Source organism: Strongylocentrotus purpuratus, unplaced genomic scaffold, assembly GCF_000002235.5.
Source record: "Strongylocentrotus purpuratus isolate Spur 01 unplaced genomic scaffold, Spur_5.0 spur5_scaffold_9, whole genome shotgun sequence".
In the NCBI taxonomy this organism is placed as follows: Eukaryota; Metazoa; Echinodermata; class Echinoidea; order Camarodonta; family Strongylocentrotidae; genus Strongylocentrotus; species Strongylocentrotus purpuratus.
Genome location: NW_022145615.1, coordinates 4,034,802 through 4,049,492, shown reverse-complemented (window position 1 = coordinate 4,049,492; position 14,691 = coordinate 4,034,802).

Sequence of the window (14,691 nt, the reverse complement as noted above, 5' to 3'; positions counted from 1 at the left end):
TGTGCTCCCCCCCTCCAGAGTGCCACATTTGGTATTGATAATGCCTAACTATGATGATTTAAAAAAAATTGGTTATGAACAAAGATTTGTTCCCCCAAGAACAGAATTCTTCATTTTCAGATGTATGTTCAAATTGAAGCTAGCCGACACTTGCGCCTTTAAAACCAATGAATGCTGAACATAGCATATAATAATGCAATGAATATGGATAAAATTGATTTAAAATTGATATGGATCACACTCTAACTTAAAATCGATTTTAAGGCCAAAATCGATTTTATTTATTTAGTGAAACTGCTGCTAAAATCGAAATCAATTTTAAGCCCTTAAAATCGATCAAATCGATTTTAGATCGATTTTAGGGCTTTAGTGAAACACCCCCCTGGAGGGCTCGATAGTGACAGCGTTTATACAAATAAAAATGCAAAAATCTTTGCGCTCGGTAGCTACGCTCCCTCGCATAATATCCTTCAAAGTGTACGAGTAAATATTGTAAAAAAGGAAGTGTGAAAAAGTATATTTTTTGTATGCTATAGTTTAGCTAAGGAATTTATTTTTTAAATATAACAAAAGTTCAAAAACATGAAGGGGATAGTCACTTCCGTCACCTTCATCCCTCTCATTCACCATGCTCCCTAGCACTGGCGTAATAATGAGGGGAGGGGGGGGGGTCTGGGTGGGGGGGGGGGGCAGTTGATTTACAAATGTGGCTGAAATGGCATGGTTTTTCCCTGAGTTTCCGGGGGCTCTGCCCCTGCACCCCAGTGAAGGGCCATAAGGTAAGCCCCTTGTTGCTCATCTGACCGTAATTAAATGCCTAATACCCTGAGCTTCCGGGGACTTCGCTCCCTGAACCCCTCCAGGGCCCTCAGAGAGTCTCTGGATGCTTATCCGATCGTAGTCAAATGCCTTAAAAAACCTGAGCTTTTATTATTTGGGCCCACAAACGGCCCTAAGGCAGCCCCTGAATGCTCATCTGATCGTAATTTAATGCCTGAAACCCCTTAGATTCTGGGGGCTATGCCCCCTTTATTGATATTTGTCATAAGACACTGTACTATCAAGTTGGATTTATTGATGAACGCACACTCTTTAGTTACCATAATATCTTGTTTCTACTCAAGATGGCCACTTTAAGAAAACTATTGCAAATTGCAGCCTACTCTTTTAAACATCTACTCCAAATTGTCAAGACTTCGAAGAATTGACTTCTTTCAATTAAAACTGGTCATAATTTTTAGACAATAATTAGCCAATAATTAGCCAATTTAACATTGTTTTATTATTTTTTTGGGGGGGTTGAGATATGTAAACATTGACCTTTTTCATGTAAGCTGTTAATATCGTTTTTTAAACGTTCATGTAGTTGTTATCACTATATGATGTATGATATTCTGACAAATAATAAAACGATACACTGCTTAATATTATAAAGATGAATCAACATGATTGTGATGTCCCGTGTTAACAGCTGTTTGCGAGAAAAGTGGCTGAACCTCGAGAAAATGGTTAATTGTTTTGGAAGTGGAATTCTTGCCAGCTCCTGTCATTTTTGTGTCTACTTTGCAGACCAGCATGCTCGAAGTAAACAAAAAACAAGGGCTGGCAAATTTTGTCAGGAGTACTGTGTTGGAATTGCAGTGAGAAAGTAGAATTTCAACTGATCAAAAAAATGTCAATCATGCCATGTTATCTTTATATTTAAATGTAGCTACTGGATAGGCGAATGTGGTACAGTACCATTGTAGCAAAATGGTTACAGTGGGATTCACACTGGTCTCCTAATGAAGACGATTCGTTGTACCATTCTCGACTCTTCATCCTTGTCTGAATTAAGTTTCCCCCCCCCCGACCCGCGCAAAGCGCGGAAGCTTTGACGTTTCATTTAATGATTAAAAAAAGAAGATTCGTTGTACCATTCTCAAATCTTAATCCTTGTCTGAATTCAGTTTTCCCCACCCTCCCGCGCGAAGCACGGAAGCTTTGACGTTTCATTAAATGATTAGAGAAAGAAGACGATTCGTTGTACCGTTCTCGACTCTTAATCCTTGTCTTAATTCAGTTTCTTTTGACGTTTCATTAAATTATTAAAGAAAGAAGACGATTCGTTGTTCCATTCTCGACTCTTCATCCTTGTCTGAATTCAGTTTCCCCCCATCCGCGCGAAGCGCGGAACATTTGACGTTTCATTTAATTATTAAAAAAAGAAAATTCGTTGTATCATTCTTAAATCTTAATCCTTGTCTGAATTCAGTTTTCCCCACTCTCCCGCGCGAAGCACGGAAGCTTTGACGTTTCATTAAATGATTAGAGAAAAAAAAAACGATTCGTTGTACCGTTCTCGACTCTTAAAGAGAAGGTTGAGTTCTGGGAAGAGGTGAAAAATAATTTGTGAGCGTTATCATTCTTATTATGCAAGTGTGGAAGAACATCAGATAAGACATTTTCCCTGAAAAGCATGGCTCTTCAAATGCCTTCATATTCTAAATATGTCATGTAACATCGTAAAACTCCGGGGTAGGATTATTACACCACGTGTTCGTGTAGTCCCATATACATCTTTCTGTGTACAGTGTTTGTAACTTTACCAAGACTTGGCCAAATTTCTTAACATTTTGATGATTCCAGAACCTTGCAATACACACAAGTTCTTATATGCTAGATGATCAACCTTTTCTGGTCGTTTCCACACCGTTTCTTTCACAATGCAATCGCGTGAACAGAACTCAACTTCATGATCCTTGTTTGAATTCAGTTCGAGTAATAACCATTGACTACTCTCATCGGGCTCTAATTAATTTTTCTCTTCATTTTTTTTTATGGTGAATTATTGGGGGGGGGGTGATTGTACAGGCCACCCCCCACCTGAAATACTGGGGGGATATATCCCCCCATCCCCGGGATCGACACCCATGGTTCCAGCACTTGTTATCTACTGGTCTCCAATTGGTTTCTGTATGGGTTCCTACTGGGCTTTGGATGGTCTCCTACTCGTTCACTTAGGATTTTCTACTGGATTTCTACTGGTCTTCTTCTGGTTCCAGTAACATTTTTTCTACTGTTTCTTTTTACAAAAAATGTTCCACTTTTCATATTGAAACCAGTAGAGAATTGACCAGTAGAAACCAGTAGAAATATGTTTTGGTTTTCTCTATTGGTTTTTATGGGAATTTCGATGAGGCACAATTAAATAATTAATTCTGAATCGGGCTCGTTTTCCTTCAAAAGACACTCTGCTGTCATTTCATGATTATTTTTCGACCGAATCTTGGCCATGTTGGTAATTTATTTTGTGTTCGTTTGTTTGTTTTGGGTGTGGTGTCCGTATCGCTGGTGTAGCTGTGGTCTCATACCGAATTGCTCTAATACACTGCCTGGACTGTTTCCGCGTCGCGCGCCCAATCAGCTGAGAAAATAACACACCCTCAACGCTAAACCGGAGAGTCCTTGCCTTTCATTCCCACCCTCGCCAACGACGCGGGTATTCTCGGGGGTCGCGCAAACTGTAGAATGCGTGTAAGGTAAGAGGACATGGATGATTGATGATTGAAAAATAAAAAATAGAACAAATTATATAAAATTGAAAAACAAAAAACCTAATCTGGACTAATCTTACTCACGCTGCTAAATCGACTTAAAACCGACATCAAACCAATTTTAAACCGACCGAGTGACTCTCGGTCATCCGAGGTAATCTATACATGTTATTTCTTGTCCCGTCGTTTGTTGCTGGCGTGTAACATTTTCACATTCGGTCCATCATTTTCTTTTCAAAAAAGGGCTCTTTGGCCGGACAGGATGCGGAAAGACGTCATTGATCAATTCACTCAAGTTTGCTGCTCATGGCAAACTGCGACGATCACAATGGCTGCAGGCTGCAGGCCAGGAGAAGGCTGGAGGACACACCATGTTCAGAAAGCACGCTGGTATTACCGAGAAGATTGTTGTGATCGACAACCGAGGTCTTGATGATCCAAATACTGAACATGCGATTGCTGAACTAGCTGCACAATTGGGTAAGGACGATTGACAGAGAGAGAGAGAGAGAGATAACTGAAGGTATTAAACCGACTCCGCATCGACTCCAAACCGACCGGTTCTTCTTTTTCCAGTGTAAGTGCTGTTTCAAGGCGATGAAGATTGTGTGTGTGTATATGTGGAGACTTTTTAAAAATGAATCCAGTGACTTTAATAAACATAAAGAAGGGGTCATGCATTACATATAATAGAGCCTTGGTAACAGAAATATCTTTTGAAGTACTCGGTTCTGTGTTTGTCAATGTATAGAGAAAGGTAGTTGCATACATAGTATGAACGTTCATCGTTCGATAGCACACGATATCGTTAATATATTTCGACATTTTATTATTTATCACCTTATACATCCATATTCTAAATTGGTATTGCACTCTCTCAACAACTGATCGCGATCTTAAACAGGATAAGAATGTACTACAAGGTGTCAAAATATCTATATTTATCATCAAACGGGCATAACGATTTTGAAGCTTTTACAACTAATCCAAATGACATTTTACTGAACAGCCCCACAAAACAATACCGTAGTCATAATGTGATATAACGTTTTAAAAATCCTTTTCAGGAAATAATATTTAATTCGTTTTATACATGATATGGTTGTAGATATTTTGGACACATTTTTCGATATATGTATATATATATATATATATATATGTATTACACCAAGATATTTGAATTCATTTACAACTTCTATAACAATATCTTTGTTTGTCGAGCGTACAGTTTGATTTTGAGTCTAGTCCCAAGTACCATGATCTTACACTTTTTAATATTCAACGTTAGGTTATCTTTTTCAATGTGATCAACTATTTTTTTGAGACTCACATTTAAGCGTTTTCTCAATGAGGGCAATTTCTTTGCATTCATCAGCGTATCAACATAATTGATTATTTTCACAATAGGGCAAATTACAGAGGTCATTAATAAAAATATTTAAAGTCACCGGTGACGTAGCATGCACACCTTTGTTGAACCATTTTAATCCTGTCGACGTTCCGCTGTGTGTGTGATGCCTACCCAGGTCGGAATTCCAGTTGAACCCAGTAGGCAACTTGTCAACTTGTACCAGTTGAAACCAGTTCATTCAATTCAGTTTTTTAATATGGAAATTGAATCAACGCTAACTGGGACCAGTTGAAAAAACAGTTGATTTACCAGTTGATATTTCTAGTTTCCACCTAGCTTACAACATGAGCGAAACTGTTTCACAATGGAAGTACACACAAACAGCACCAGGGTTAAAGCCCCTGCCTTTACTAACCTGCCAACTCAGCCCGTGGTCCTGCAAGAAGCAGTGAATTATGACGCAACAGCTCGAAAGCCTAACGGGGGAGTTGCTACTGAAGAACCACCGACAAAGAAAGCACCACTACTAACAACAAAAAAACAGATTGGAATTGGCACATGGAATGTGCGTACACTGCTCCAAGCTGGAAGCTTAGACATACTACTACATCAACTAAAAGGATTTCGCTGGGAAATCATCGGCATTGCAGAAACCCACTGGACAGACATGGGAGACTTCACCCATGATGGACACAGAATCCTATGCTCGGGGAAAGATAAAACTCATAGAGAAGGAGTTGCATTGATTCTTAACAAAACCGCCCAAAATGCACTTCTTGGTTACAACCCCATCTCACCAAGAATTATATCAGCAAGATTTGAAATACAAACAGGATCATTGACCATAATACAGGTCTACGCTCCAAACACAGCCAACAGTGAAGAGGAAATTGAGGAATTCTACAACCTACTACAAGCAACGATAGAGAAAGCTCCAAGAAAAGACATTCTTATAGTAATGGGCGACCTAAATGCGAAGGTAGGATCAGACTCCAAGCAATGGAACCAGGTTATAGGTCAATATGGACTTGGGGAGGCCAATCCCAGGGGAGAAAAACTTCTTAATTTCTGTGCAGCAAACGACCTGATCATCACTAACACGCTATACAAACAAAGCAAAGGAAGCCGCCAGTGGACGTGGGAATCACCAGACCAAAACACCCATAATAAAATTGATTCTATTATGATCAACAAAAATTGGAAAAACTCAATTAGTAATGCAAGAAGCTTTCCAAGTGCTGATGTAGGATCAGACCATCAGTTAATTATAACCAACCTACGCCTCAAGCTCAAAGCAAAACCTAGACCGCAGTACCTGAAGCGGTATGATGTCTTTAGACTCAAAGACCCCAAAACCAGGACAGATTATGAAATTGAAATAGGAGGAAAGTTTGGCCCTCTGCTGGGGGAAGATGACACAGATGTGGAAAACCTATGGAAAGAAGTAAAAACAGCCATTAATGAAACCTCACAGAAAGTATTGGGACTTAAAAAATCCAAACAACAAGAACCCTGGATAAGTGAGGAAGTCCTCCGACTGAGTGATGAGAGAAAGGAAGCGAAACAAGACAAACAAAGAGACCCAAACAAAAGACCGAGATACAACTTCCTTAACAGAGAAATACGAAGGAAAACAAAAGGCTGCAAAGACAAATGGATACAAGATCTATGCAAAAAAGTGGAAACCTCACGTCAGGCTACCAAATCCAAGGCAGTCTACACAACAATCAAACAAATCACTAAGAAATCTAGCATCAGAATGCAGGCAGTGAAAAGCAAAGATGGAGAAATCCTTACCGAGATGAAAGATGTTAAAGAGAGATGGAAAGAAAGCTTTGAGGAACTGTACAATCACCAGAACCAAACAAATGGAGAAGCTACTAACATACCTCAGATGGCCAGCCTCGAACCGGTTCCAGACATTCTGCGAGATGAAGTAGAATTTGCTGTACGAAAACTCGCAGAAGAGAAAGCACCTGGATTTGACAGCATCACAGGAGAGGAACTCAAAGCTACTGGGCCAACAGGAATCACCATACTTCACAAATTGTGCAACATAATATGGCGGGAAGAAAGTTTTCCGGCTGACTGGGGAAAAGCCATAATAACACCAATCTACAAGAAAAAAGACAAACTCAACTGTGGAAACTACAGGGGTATTAGCCTGCTAAGCCATGCAGGGAAAGTATTCAGTATCATCCTCCAGCGAAGGATCATGAAGAAAACAGAAGAAGTGCTGTCCGAAGCACAAGCTGGATTCCGACCAGGACGTTCCACTATGGATCAACTGTTCACCCTCAGACAGATAATGGAAAAGCGCCTTGAAAGAAATCAAAGTCTCCTATGCTGCTTCATCGATTACGAAAAGGCATTTGACTCAGTCTGGCAGGAAGGGCTGTGGAAAGCAATGAACTTCTTTGGATATTCATCAAAATACATACACCTACTTCAAGCACTCTACCAACAATCAAGCAGTGCAGTCAGAGTGAATGGTGAATTGACCGACTGGTTTAAAACCACAGTTGGGGTACGCCAAGGATGTGCCCTGTCCCCACAACTTTTTAACATCTTACTCGAAGCTGTGATGCTTTACGCTATACATGACACCAAGATCGGCGTAAGAGTACAGGGACAGCTAATCAACAACCTAAGATTTGCGGATGACATAGTCCTTATAGCTGACAATGACAGAGACCTCCAAACAATAGTTGACCTAGTACATCAGAGCAGCTCAAACTTTGGACTGAAAATAAACATTACCAAAACAGAAGTACAAGCCATAAGCAAACAGCCTCAACTATTGAATATAAACGTTGGAGGAGAACAGCTAAAACAAGTAGACAAGTTCACGTACCTGGGAGGAACAATAAGCCAGACAGGATCCTGCTCGGAAGAGGTAAAGCACCGCATTGGAAAGGCAATAGGAGCATTCCAAGCACTCAAGAAAATCTGGGCATCACAAGATATACGCTGCTCAACAAAGGTAGATCTGTACAAAGTCCTGGTGTTGTCTATTCTGTTATATGGTGCAGAAACATGGACATTAAAGAAGGTAGATGAAAATAGACTTCACACTTTTGAGATGGCATGCCTCAGGAGAATCATGGGTGTGACCAGATTTGACAGGCTAAGGAACACACACATACGAACACAACTGAATATGGAAGAAACTATCATCGACAGGGTTGCCACAAAAAGACTGAGATACTTTGGACATATCAACCGAATGAATTCAAAAAGATACCCCCACATCCTTCTCAATGGAAATATACATGGCAAACGCCCAAGGGGAAGACCAGCTAAGAGATGGACAGACTGCATCAAGGCGGACTGCAAAAACAGACAAGTTGACTCCCTGACTAAAGCTACAAGGTTAACAGAAGACAGGAAGGTGTGGCAAGCCATAGTGAAACAGAAGCCATCATACATCCCAGTGATGGTGTGGACGGCTTAAGTCAAGTAAGTCAAATTTCTAGTTGAATACCAGTTGATTTACCAGTTTTTTTACCAGTTGATTTACCAGTTGATTTACCAGTTGAATACCAGTTGATTATCCAGTAATCAACTGATAATCAATATCATAATTAGCATCTGGCCACCAACTTGACCATAATACAAACTATTGCATTTAAAATGGTTTACAGATGTGTATTTGTACGTCTTAAAGGGAACCTAACCCCAAAGAATAAGTGTAGGTATTCTGAAAATGAGATGTATTCTTACCCTTTTATGTACAATTTTCCTTCCGAAAATGTACAAGAGATATATAAATGAAGATATTTCTCGCATGATGTGAATCCTTTTAACATGACATGGGCGCAGGCATTTTCTTGAAAATGTGATGTACCAGTTGAAGTTGTACATGTATCATGCACCAAGTTTTAGATGGAAATTATGTTTAAATCAATAACAAAACCTTTACTTTTCAATGAGGAAAAATCATAACTGAAAATATAAAAATTATATTTGGTGAAAAATAAATAACAGGGGAACAAATGTAACTAAATTCATTAATAAATACTACACTTAGTAGTTGACAAATCTATTTCATTTATGAGAAACCTTCACCCTAGAAGAGCACCAACGTATCTATGCAATTTGCATTCTGGCAATTGTAGTACAAAGGATAATAGCAGGTGAATGAAATGCTTCATCACCACACACATTTGGGAAGGAAGCATCCATCAATTTGAATACATTTACTTGATTAAACGACTTCGCATAGTACGTCACGTTATCAACAAAATGGCGATGCCCATGTCGTGCTGAGAAACTAGATATTCTTGCTTTATACTTCTCTCATACATTTTGATGAGGAATCTTGTAGACGAATGGGCGATTATATAATAGATATTTCAGATTAAGTAAAATCATTTCTTGGGGTTCGGTTTCCTTAAAATTAGATGTAAAACATGATCATACATATACAATATATTTGTCCATAATTTATTAAAAAAATAGAAATCATAAAATTGATGTGCATGTCATATTTGCTTGACAGATCATGCTGGTTTTCAACTGGTAAATCAACTGGTTATCATATACTGGTTTTCAACTGGTATATCAACTGGTATTCATCTACTGGTTTTCAAATGGTAAATCAACTGGTTATCATCTACTGGTTTTCAACTGGTATATCAACTGGTATTCATCTACTGGTTTTCAACTGGTAAATCATTCATCTACTGGTTTTCAACTGGTAAATCAACTGGTTATCATCTACTGGTTTTTAACTGGTATATCAACTGGTATTCATCTACTGGTTTTCAACTGGTAATCATCTACTGGTTTTCAACTGGTAATCATCTATTGGTTTTCAACTGGTAAATCAACTGGTATTCATCTACTGGTTTTCAACTGGTAAATCATTCATCTACTGGTTTTCAACTGGTCAATCAACTGGTTTTCAACTACTGGTTTTCAACTGGTAAATCAAGTGGTAAAAATCTACTGGTTTTCAATTGGTAATCATCTATTGGTTTTCAACTGGTAAATCAACAGGTAATCATCTACTGGTTTTCAACAAGTAAATCAACTGGTATTCATCTACTGGTTTTCAACTGGTATATCAACTGGTAATCACCTACTGGTTTTCAACTGGTATATCAACTGGTAACCATCTACTGGTTTTCAACTGGTACCAGTTGAGACCAGTTCAAACCAGTAGGTACCAGTTGGAAATCCTTATTGGTTTTAACTGGTATCAACTGGAAATCCGTGGCAGCATATTCCAACACTGGTCGGACGTATGTGATGTACGTGGTCTGCTAGATCCGGCGTCTACAGTGTTTGAAGTTCCGTCGCAAGAAAGTTGTCACAGAATTAGCCTTCTTGACTGTAGTATCAAAATGACTATTGAAGTTGAGCTTCTGATCAATGTGGATACCAAGATACTTTGCTGAACTCCCTAATTCTAGAAGGTACCCGTGAATATTAATCAGACCTAGGATCTGTTTCCTCTTGTTGTTGACTCTCAAAATCTAGCACTTGGAAGGGTAGAATTTCATCCGCCACTTTCTCTCCCATACCTGCCACCTTTCAAGATCTTGTACTCTATTGGACTGATCTGATGCGTCTAACTATCATGCAGTCATCAGCGAATAGGCGTATGGTTGAGTGCTTGACACTGTCTGTCAGGTCATTGATGTATATGAGGAAAAGCAGCGGGCCGAGAGCACTACCTTGGGCACTCCAGATGTAGTCTTGGCCTCGTGACTACGCTGACCCTCCAGTGTGACTTCTGGAGTGCGGCCACTAAGGAAGCTTTCGATCCATTTAAGAGTAGTGCCACGTATACCATAATGGTCAGCTTTGAGGAGGAGTCGCCGATGAGACCATTCTTGACCATTCAGGGTTATATTATATATTTTTGTATCCGTCTGTGGGGTAGAATTTCTTAAACCGATGTATTTCAATATCAAACCAAATATTCATTGTAATGATGTATTTATTTAATGTTAATATATTCATGTGCATCGATCGAATCCTTTACGATTTCACTTTTATTGAAGAGAACCACACACTGGTTCAGGTGGGGTTCCACGGGAGAGGAGGGGGCCGACGGCTCCCCTGGGAAAAAAGTATTAAAAAAAGACGGGCCCCTCACCCCTGGCAAAAAAAAAAGAGTTAAAAAAATGGTGGTAACCGAAAATTCACCTTTGTCTTTTTTTTGCTCAAGGAGGGGGGTGGAGAAGGTGATGAGGGATTTAATTTTTTTTTTGGTTTGGTCACTTAGCCTCCCCCCATACTGGCGATTCCTGGATCCGCCGCTGCACTGGTTGATGCAAGGGGTCAATATCGCTATTCATAAGGACCGCTATTCGTAAGGTTTGCTATTCATAAGGTCCACTGTTCATAAGGACCGCTATTCATAAGGTCAGCTTTTCATAATTGGAGAAAAGGGTCATTATTCATAAGGGTCGTTGTTCATAAGGACCGCTATTCATAATCAAAGAAGAGGGTCGGTATTCATAATATTAGAAGAGGGTCGCTATTCATAATACGAAATCGGGGTCGTTATTCATAAGGGTCCCTATTCATAATATTACAAAAGGGTCGTTATTCATTACACAGAAAGAGGGTCGCTATTCATAATGCAAAATGAGGGTCGCTATTCATAATACGAAATGAGGGACGCTATTCATAATGCAAAATGAGGGTCGCTATTCATAAGGGTCATTATTCATGAGGGTCATTATTCATAATCGATGAAGAGGGTCGCTATTCATAATAGGAGAAGAGGGTCGCTATTCATAATAGGATTAGAGGGTCGTTATTCATAATAGAAAAAAAGGGTCGCTATTCATGATAGGAGAAGAGGGTCGCTATTCATAATAGTAGAAGAGGGTCGCTATTCATAATAGGAGTAGAGGGTTGCTATTCATAATACGAAATGAGGGTCGCTATTCATAACAAGAAATGAGGGTCGCTATTCATAATAGGAGTAAAGCGTTGCTATTCATAATACGAAATGAGGGTCGCTATTCATAATAAGAAATGAGGGTCGCTATTCATAATACGAAATGAGGGTCGCTATTCATAATAGAAGGAGAGGGTCGCTATTCATAATAGGAGAAGAGGGTCGCTATTCATAACACGAAATGAGGTTCGCTATTCATAATAGGAGAAGAGGATCGCTATTCATAATACGAAATGAGGTTCGCTATTCATAGTAGGAAAAGAGGGTCGCTATTCATAATACGAAACGAGGTTCGCTATTCATAATAGGAGAAGAGGGTCGCTATTCATGATAGGAGAAGAGCTATTCATAATAGGAGTAGAGGGTTGCTATTCATAATAGGGTCACTATTCATAATATGAAATGAGGTTCGCTATTCATAATAGGAGAAGAGGGTCGCTATTCATAATACGAATTGAGGTTCGCTATTCATAATAGGAGAAGAGGGTCGCTATTCATAATACGAAATGAGGTTCGCTATTCATAATAGGAGAAGAGGGTCGCTATTCATAATAGGAGAAGAGGGTCGCTATTCATAATAGGAGGAGAGGGTCGCTATTCATAATACGAAATGAGGTTCGCTATTCATAATAGGAGAAGAGGGTTGCTATACATAATAGGAGGAGAGGGTCGCTATTCATAATACGAAATGAGGTTCGCTATTCATAATAGGAGAAGAGGGTCGCTATTCATAATAGGAGGAGAGGGTCGCTATTCATAATACGAAACGAGGTTCGCTATTCATAATGGGAGAAGAGGGTCGCTATTCATGATAGGAGAAGAGGGTCACTATTCATAATAGGAGAAGAGCTATTCATAATAGGAGTAGAGGGTTGCTATTCATAATAGGGTCACTACTCATAATATGAAATGAGGTTCGCTATTCATAATAGGAGAAGAGGGTCCCTATTCATAATATGAAATGAGGTTCGCTATTCATAATAGGAGAAGAGGGTCGCTATTCATAATACGAAATCGGGGTCGTTATTCATAAGGGTCCCTATTCATAATATTACAAAAGGGTCGTTATTCATTACACAGAAAGAGGGTCGCTATTTATAATGCAAAATGAGGGTCGCTATTCATAATACGAAATGAGGGACGCTATTCATAATGCAAAATGAGGGTCGCTATTCATAAGGGTCATTATTCATGAGGGTCATTATTCATAATCGATGAAGAGGGTCGCTATTCATAATAGGAGAAGAGGGTCGCTATTCATAATAGGATTAGAGGGTCGTTATTCATAATAGAAAAAAAGGGTCGCTATTCATGATAGGAGAAGAGGGTCGCTATTCATAATAGTAGAAGAGGGTCGCTATTCATAATAGGAGTAGAGGGTTGCTATTCATAATACGAAATGAGGGTCGCTATTCATAACAAGAAATGAGGGTCGCTATTCATAATAGGAGTAAAGCGTTGCTATTCATAATACGAAATGAGGGTCGCTATTCATAATAAGAAATGAGGGTCGCTATTCATAATACGAAATGAGGGTCGCTATTCATAATAGAAGGAGAGGGTCGCTATTCATAATAGGAGAAGAGGGTCGCTATTCATAACACGAAATGAGGTTCGCTATTCATAATAGGAGAAGAGGATCGCTATTCATAATACGAAATGAGGTTCGCTATTCATAGTAGGAAAAGAGGGTCGCTATTCATAATACGAAACGAGGTTCGCTATTCATAATAGGAGAAGAGGGTCGCTATTCATGATAGGAGAAGAGCTATTCATAATAGGAGTAGAGGGTTGCTATTCATAATAGGGTCACTATTCATAATATGAAATGAGGTTCGCTATTCATAATAGGAGAAGAGGGTCGCTATTCATAATACGAATTGAGGTTCGCTATTCATAATAGGAGAAGAGGGTCGCTATTCATAATACGAAATGAGGTTCGCTATTCATAATAGGAGAAGAGGGTCGCTATTCATAATAGGAGAAGAGGGTCGCTATTCATAATAGGAGGAGAGGGTCGCTATTCATAATACGAAATGAGGTTCGCTATTCATAATAGGAGAAGAGGGTTGCTATACATAATAGGAGGAGAGGGTCGCTATTCATAATACGAAATGAGGTTCGCTATTCATAATAGGAGAAGAGGGTCGCTATTCATAATAGGAGGAGAGGGTCGCTATTCATAATACGAAACGAGGTTCGCTATTCATAATGGGAGAAGAGGGTCGCTATTCATGATAGGAGAAGAGGGTCACTATTCATAATAGGAGAAGAGCTATTCATAATAGGAGTAGAGGGTTGCTATTCATAATAGGGTCACTACTCATAATATGAAATGAGGTTCGCTATTCATAATAGGAGAAGAGGGTCCCTATTCATAATATGAAATGAGGTTCGCTATTCATAATAGGAGAAGAGGGTCGCTATTCATAATACGAAATGAGGTTCGCTATTCATAATAAGAAATGAGGGTCGCTATTCATAATACGAAATGAGGGTCGCTATTCATAATAGAAGGAGAGGGTCGCTATTCATAATAGGAGAAGAGGGTCGCTATTCATAACACGAAATGAGGTTCGCTATTCATAATACGAAATGAGGTTCGCTATTCATAATAGGAGAAGAGGATCGCTATTCATAATAGGAGAAGAAGGTCGCTATTCATAATACGAAATGAGGTTCGCTTTTCATAAAAAGAGAAGAGGGTCGCTATTCATAATAGGAGAAGAGGGTCGCTATTCATAATAGGAGAAGAGCTATTTATAATAGGAGTAGAGGGTTGCTATTCATAATACGAAATGAGGGTCGCTATTTATAATAGTTTCACTATTCATAATAGGAATAGAGGGTCGCTATTCATAATACGGGATGAGGGTTTTTATTCA